This window comes from Anopheles stephensi, unplaced genomic scaffold, assembly GCF_013141755.1.
Source record: "Anopheles stephensi strain Indian unplaced genomic scaffold, UCI_ANSTEP_V1.0 ucontig165, whole genome shotgun sequence".
Classification (NCBI taxonomy): domain Eukaryota; kingdom Metazoa; phylum Arthropoda; class Insecta; order Diptera; family Culicidae; genus Anopheles; species Anopheles stephensi.
This window is the reverse complement of record NW_023405086.1, coordinates 35,001-42,614: the sequence shown is the minus strand read 5'-3', so window position 1 is coordinate 42,614 and position 7,614 is coordinate 35,001.

The window sequence follows — 7,614 nt, the reverse complement described above, 5'->3', positions numbered from 1 at the left end:
CGCCTGGGGCAGCAGCAGGACCAACGCGAAGGGCGAGGAACTGCTACAGCTGGCGGAGGGTCTCGGGCTCGACGTCCTGAACCTGGGGAGGGAAGCCACCTTCCTCGGGAACGGCGTCGCTCGCCCGAGCATTGTGGACGTCGCCTTCGCCAGTACTTCCATCAGCAGGCAGGACCTCGTCGGGACCCCGACAGGCAATGGAGGATGCTGGGAACTTACTCATTCAGCGACCACCGGTACATCCGCTTCGAGGTGGGGGAAAGGCCGGCGGCAACGAGCCGCAACTCTACGGGAGCAGAAGCAGCACCAGCAGTGAGAGCAGCGGGCAGACGCTGGCGGGCAAAGGAGTTTAGCCGGGAGCTGTTCGACATCGCGTTGCGGGCAGCCAACTTCGTGGAGGAGGCCACGGACCCTGAGGGCCTGACCCGAACCCTGAGCCGGGCGTGCAGCGAGATCATGGCGGAGGTTTCCCCGTCAGTCGGCCACACAGGACGTCCGGCGTACTGGTGGACACCAGAAATCGGCCGGCTACGGGAGAACTGCCGCCTGGCTTGGGAACGGTACAGCAGGGTACCGACTAGCGACACGGCAGCCCGCAGAACAGCTTCTGCACGGCACCAGGAGGCCCGCCAGCTGCTGACAGCTGAGATCCGGGCTAGCAAGCGGGACCGTTACAATGAGTTTCCTGCAACACCTGGAGGATGATGAGACGGGTAGGTGGCAGGGGGAGCTCCTGCGACGGCTCGGAGGGAGCCGCGTCGCACAAGAACGCGATCCGGCCGTTCTGCAGCGCATTGTGGACGCGCTGTGCCGAACCACCCCCCTGTTGCCTGGCCTACCATCGAATCGGACGGCGTCGACATCAGGCCAGTGACGGAGCAGGAGTTGCTCGACATCGCAGCTGGCCTGAACCCTCGAAAGGCGCCCGGTCTGGATGGACTGCCGAACGCTGCCCTTTCGGCTGCCATCCGGGCGCATCCGACGACGTTCGCGAGGCTCCTCCAGGAGCAGATGGATGCTGGCCGCTTCCCGCGGCAATGGAGGAAGGCGAAGCTGGTGCTGCTTCCCAAACCGGGAAAACCCCCGGGCGAGCCGTCATCGGTGAGACCGGTGATGTTGCTGGACACGCCCGGCAAGGTGTACGAGCGAGTACTGCTGAACCGCCTGAACGACCACATCGAGATGCCGACGGAGCCGCTCCTCTCCGAATACCAGTTCGGCTTTCGGCGTGGTCGGTCGACACTTCAGGCGGTTGGGCTGGTGATGGAGGCTGCCAGATCTGCGATGAGTTTCGGGCGAACGAATAGACGCGACAAGCGCTGCCTGCTTGTCGTTGCTCTGGACGTCCGTAACGCCTTCAATTCCGCAGACTGGCAGGCCATAGCACTGGCGCTGCAGACCAAAGGAGTGCCCTCAGGACTGCGCAGCATCCTGCAGGAGTACTTCTCCGACCGTGAGCTGACGTATGATACCAGCTCCGGTCCGGTAACACGCCGAGTAACGGCAGGTGTTCCGCAGGGGTCCATTCTCGGGCCCCACCCTGTGGAATATCCTGTACGACGGCGTGTTCGGAGTGCAGCTGCCGGAAGGTGCATCCGTCATCGGCTTTGCGGACGACCTGGCAGTACTCGCCAAGGGGTGTACACCGGAGGAGGCGGCAGGTGTAGCAGAGGAAGCTGTGGCAGCGATTTCCGCCTGGATGGAGCAACATCGGTTGCAGCTGGCCCCGGAAAAGACGGAGATCGTCCTCATCTCCAGTCTGCGTCGGGGCCATCCAGCGGTGCCCGTAGTGATCAACGGCGTCGAGGTCCGCTCGAAGCCGGCGATACGCTACCTCGGGGTCATGCTTCACGACCACCTCTCGTGGAAGCCACACGTCGAGAAGGCCACCGCAAAGGCACTCCGTGTGGTGAAGCTGGCCACCGGCGTGATGTCCAACCACGCCGGACCGAGGATGGCTAAACGTCGGCTGCTGGCAGCAGTGGCGGACTCGGTTGTGCGATACGCGGCACCCATCTGGGCGGAGGCGGTGAAGTTCCAGTGGTGCAGGCGGAAACTGGAGCAGCTGCAGCGACCTTTGGCGAAAGGTGTCGCCAGGACCTTCCGTACCGTCGGCTACGACACGGCGGTAGTGCTGGCTGGACTGGTCCCGCTACACCTGCAGGTGGACGAGATCGCGCGGTGCTATACCAGGCACCAACGGGCGTTGCAGAGGCGGATGCTGATAGACAAGGAGGTCATCAAGCGGCTGGAGCACTCGGCAACCATAAGACAGTGGCAGACATCGTGGGACCAGGATGCCGCTCATCCGACCGCGAGCAGGTTCCTACGATGGGCTCACCGCGTGCTGCCGGATATTGCCGGCTGGGTAGGTAGGAAGCACGGCGAGGTTGATTTCTTCCTTAGCCAGGTACTCTCCGGACATGGCTTCTTCCGGGAGTACCTACATGCTATGGGTTTCACCTCTGCCCCGACCTGCCCATTCTGCGCCGACAACACCGTGGAGTCATCAGAGCACGTGGTGTTCCACTGTCCGAGGTTCGCCGACATAAGAGTGCAGTTCCTGACGGACGCGGACGGCGTCGTCATTTCCCCCGATGAGCTGGAGCGTTTTCTGCTGTCGAGCCCGGAGGCTTGGCAGCGAACGGCCACGGCAGCACGGCGGATCTGCAGCTTCCTACAACAAAGGTGGCTGGAGCAGCAGGTTGCCGAAAACGCGGCCATCGCTGGCGGGATCGTTTCCGCCAATGAGCTGGCGGAACGCGTTCGGCAACAGGTCCGCCGTGAAGCCAGAAACGCTGGCCAACGGCGAAGACGCCGGCAACGGCAGACATCCGCCATCGGGGAGATGGACATGGACCAACAACAGCACCCGTCCAATCAGCAGCAGGAGAGTCAACGCCCAGTTCGGCCCGAACGGGTTCCGCCATCGGCCGAAGTGTTACTTCGTCGTCGGCTAAGGCGGAACCAACGGCAGCGGGAATACCGCGCCCAATTACGCGCGGGTACATTGCCGCCATTGCGTTCGGGCCGAACTCGCCGAAGCAGAGCACCGCCGACGGAGGAGGAGCTAGCCCGACGACGGGCCAACAGGCGCGCGCGAGAACGCCAACGCCGCCACGAGCGACAGGATCGCCATCGCGGCTTAATGTCGGCCGACGTAGAAGCCGCCATCGCGACCACCAACACGTCTACGCGTTGAGTGGGAGCGGTTACGGCCGAAACGATCGGCCAGTCAGCGAGCGTGCGAAAACACGACCGGGCGAGACCGGCATTTTGCCGTCTCCGCTTTGTGCGGTCGTTCGTTCTAGCACAGTCGGGCGAGAGAGAGCGCGCGTGCGCTCGGTTCGGGTACGTTCGGCATTTTGCGTCGTCCGCCTTGTGCGGATGTTCGTACCCGACCAGCAGTGGGAGAGAGAGCGTGCGCGTGCACGGTGAGAGTTAGGTCCGTCTTGTTCGTTTACGTTTTGTGCGGATGTTTGTTCTGTCCCACCGTAAGCGTCAAAGTGTTAGCGTGATTATGTGCGTGCATGTGTGTGTGCGTACATACTCATCGTTAGTATTAGGAAAAATGGAGACTCGACGAACCGCGGGCACGCCCGCTTCGTTAATGTTAGGTGTGTAAACGTAAGTCCTTCATTTTTAATGTTGCGTTTACGAATAGCTAGGCGGGGCGCGTGCCCTTACTAAATGTAGTCAGGGACGCCATTGCAGCCGGTGGCTACGCCTCCGTCGGGAAGGCCGCCGGCAATGGAGAGGTTTATTCGTTTTATAATTGTTCATGCGTGTTTCTGTATCGTTTATTGTTTATAAATAAGTAACGCGGCAAAACATTTATAAATTTAAATGAATAAACGAATGCAATTAAAAAAAAAAAAGAAGTGGAGCTTGCGGCTTAATTTGACTCAACACGGGAAAACTTACCAGGTCCGAACTTATCGAGGTAAGACAGATTAAGAGCTCTTTCTCAAATTTAAGGGTAGTGGTGCATGGCCGTTCTTAGTTCGTGGAATGATTTGTCTGGTTAATTCCGATAACGAACGCGACTCAAACAAGCTAACTAGAACGCTGTCAGCAGTGTGCCTCCGGGCGCACCTGACGTTACGGGGCGGCGGCGCCTTCGCGGGCGGTCGTCGCACTAGTTTGCCCTGCTTAGCGGGACAACTTGTGTTTAGCAAGGTGAGAGTGAGCGATAACAGGTCCGTGATGCCCTTAGATGTTCTGGGCTGCACGCGTGCTACAATGTGGGCAGCAGCGTGTTCTCGCCAATAGGCGCCCCCATTCCGAGAGGAACGGGAAATCACCCAAATGCTCATTTAGTTGGGATTGGGGACTGCAACGGTCCCCATGAACCTGGAATTTCTAGTAAGTGCTAGTCATTAGCTAGCGCTGATTACGTCCCTGCCCTTTGTACACACCGCCCGTCGCTACTACCGATGGATTATTTAGTGAGGTCTCTGGAGGCATACCTTCCGCGGTTCCTTCGTGAGCTGCAGTTGGCACGGCCGAAGTTGACCGAACTTGATGATTTAGAGGAAGTAAAAGTCGTAACAAGGTTTCCGTAGGTGAACCTGCGGAAGGATCATTACCGATCAAACAAGTCCGGGAGTGAGGTTGCCAAACGCATCGTCGGCATCACATGCTGACGCGCACGCTACAACCACAAGATGGTGTAGCACACTTGGTAGAGTTGAGCGAAAGCAACTCTTTCAAAGGGATACACATACCACTGACTCGGCGCAGGTCAGTAAAGACCCACACTTTGGCAGTACCGGGTACCTTATACACTGACTGATTGTCGTGTCACAAAGGGGTGATCGACAGTCGCACTTTGGCGTGCTCGGCTCCGCAACCGTCGGGGCCGTGGGCGCCTGCAGTGTGGTACTAGGGAACCAGAGTTGTGTGTTGGTTTGTGTATAATGGACATATCATTACCCATCAAACAAGTCCGAGAGTGAGGTTGCCAAACGCATCGTCGGCACAATATGCTGACGCGCACGCTACAACCACAAGATGGTGTAGCACACTTGGTAGAGTTGAGCGAAAGCAACTCTTTCAAAGGGATACACATACCACTGCCTCGGCGAAGGTCAGTAAAGATGCACACTTTGGTAGTACCGGGTACCTTATACACTGACTGATTGTCGTGTCACAACGGGGTGATCGACAGTCGCACTTTGGCGTGCTCGGCTCCGCAACCGTCGGGGCCGTGGGCGCCTGCAGTGTGGTACTAGGGAACCAGAGTTGTGTGTTGGTTTGTGTATAATGGACATATCATTACCCATCAAACAAGTCCGAGAGTGAGGTTGCCAAACGCATCGTCGGCACAATATGCTGACGCGCACGCTACAACCACAAGATGGTGTAGCACACTTGGTAGAGTTGAGCGAAAGCAACTCTTTCAAAGGGATACACATACCACTGCCTCGGTGAAGGTCAGTAAAGATGCACACCAGAGGGAACCAGAGTTGTGTGTTGGTTTGTGTATAATGGACATATCATTACCCATCAAACAAGACCGAGAGTGAGGTTGCCAAACGCATCGTCGGCATCACATGCTGACGCGCACGCTACAACCACAAGATGGTGTAGCACACTTGGTAGAGTTGAGCGAAACCAACTCTTTCAAAGGGATACACATACCACTGCCTCGGCGAAGGTCAGTAAAGATGCACACTTTGGTAGTACCGGGTACCTTATACACTGACTGATTGTCGTGTCACAACGGGGTGATCGACAGTCGCACTTTGGCGTGCTCGGCTCCGCATCCGTCGGGGCCGTGGGCGCCTGCAGTGTGGTACTAGGGAACCAGAGTAGTGTGTTGGTTTGTGTATAATGGACATATCATTACCCATCAAACAAGTCCGAGAGTGAGGTTGCCAAACGCATCGTCGGCACAATATGCTGACGCGCACGCTACAACCACAAGATGGTGTAGCACACTTGGTAGAGTTGAGCGAAAGCAACTCTTTCAAAGTGATACACATACCACTGCCTCGGCGAAGGTCAGTAAAGATGCACACTTTGGTAGTACCGGGTACCTTATACACTGACTGATTGTCGTGTCACAAAGGGGTGATCGACAGTCGCACTTTGGCGTGCTCGGCTCCGCAACCGTCGGGGCCGTGGGCGCCTGCAGTGTGGTACTAGGGAAGCAGAGTTGTGTGTTGGTATGTGTATAATGGACATATCATTACCCATCAAACAAGTCCGAGAGTGAGGTTGCCAAACGCATCGTCGGCACAATATGCTGACGCGCACGCTACAACCACAAGATGGTGTAGCACACTTGGTAGAGTTGAGCGAAAGCAACTCTTTCAAAGGGATACACATACCACTGCCTCGGCGAAGGTCAGTAAAGATGCACACTTTGGTAGTACCGGGTACCTTATACACTGACTGATTGTCGTGTCACAAAGGGGTGATCGACAGTCGCACTTTGGCGTGCTCGGCTCCGCAACCGTCGGGGCCGTGGGCGCCTGCAGTGTGGTACTAGGGAACCAGAGTTGTGTGTTGGTTTGTGTATAATGGACATATCATTACCCATCAAACAAGTCCGAGAGTGAGGTTGCCAAACGCATCGTCGGCACAATATGCTGACGCGCACGCTACAACCACAAGATGGTGTAGCACACTTGGTAGAGTTGAGCGAAAGCAACTCTTTCAAAGGGATACACATACCACTGCCTCGGCGAAGGTCAGTAAAGATGCACACTTTGGTAGTACCGGGTACCTTATACACTGACTGATTGTCGTGTCACAACGGGGTGATCGACAGTCGCACTTTGGCGTGCTCGGCTCCGCATCCGTCGGGGCCGTGGGCGCCTGCAGTGTGGTACTAGGGAAGCAGAGTTGTGTGTTGGTATGTGTATAATGGACATATCATTACCCATCAAACAAGTCCGAGAGTGAGGTTGCCAAACGCATCGTCGGCATCACATGCTGACGCGCACGCTACAACCACAAGATGGTGTAGCACACTTGGTAGAGTTGAGCGAAAGCAACTCTTTCAAAGGGATACACATACCACTGCCTCGGCGAAGGTCAGTAAAGATGCACACTTTGGTAGTACCGGGTACCTTATACACTGACTGATTGTCGTGTCACAAAGGGGTGATCGACAGTCGCACTTTGGCGTGCTCGGCTCCGCAACCGTCGGGGCCGTGGGCGCCTGCAGTGTGGTACTAGGGAACCAGAGTTGTGTGTTGGTTTGTGTATAATGGACATATCATTACCCATCAAACAAGTCCGAGAGTGAGGTTGCCAAACGCATCGTCGGCACAATATGCTGACGCGCACGCTACAACCACAAGATGGTGTAGCACACTTGGTAGAGTTGAGCGAAAGCAACTCTTTCAAAGGGATACACATACCACTGCCTCGGCGAAGGTCAGTAAAGATGCACACTTTGGCAGTACCGGGTACCTTATACACTGACTGATTGTCGTGTCACAAAGGGGTGATCGACAGTCGCACTTTGGCGTGCTCGGCTCCGCAACCGTCGGGGCCGTGGGCGCCTGCAGTGTGGTACTAGGGAAGCAGAGTTGTGTGTTGGTATGTGTATAATGGATGGATGGACTTCGGTTCCATTCATCAACTAGTTCGGTGTGTACG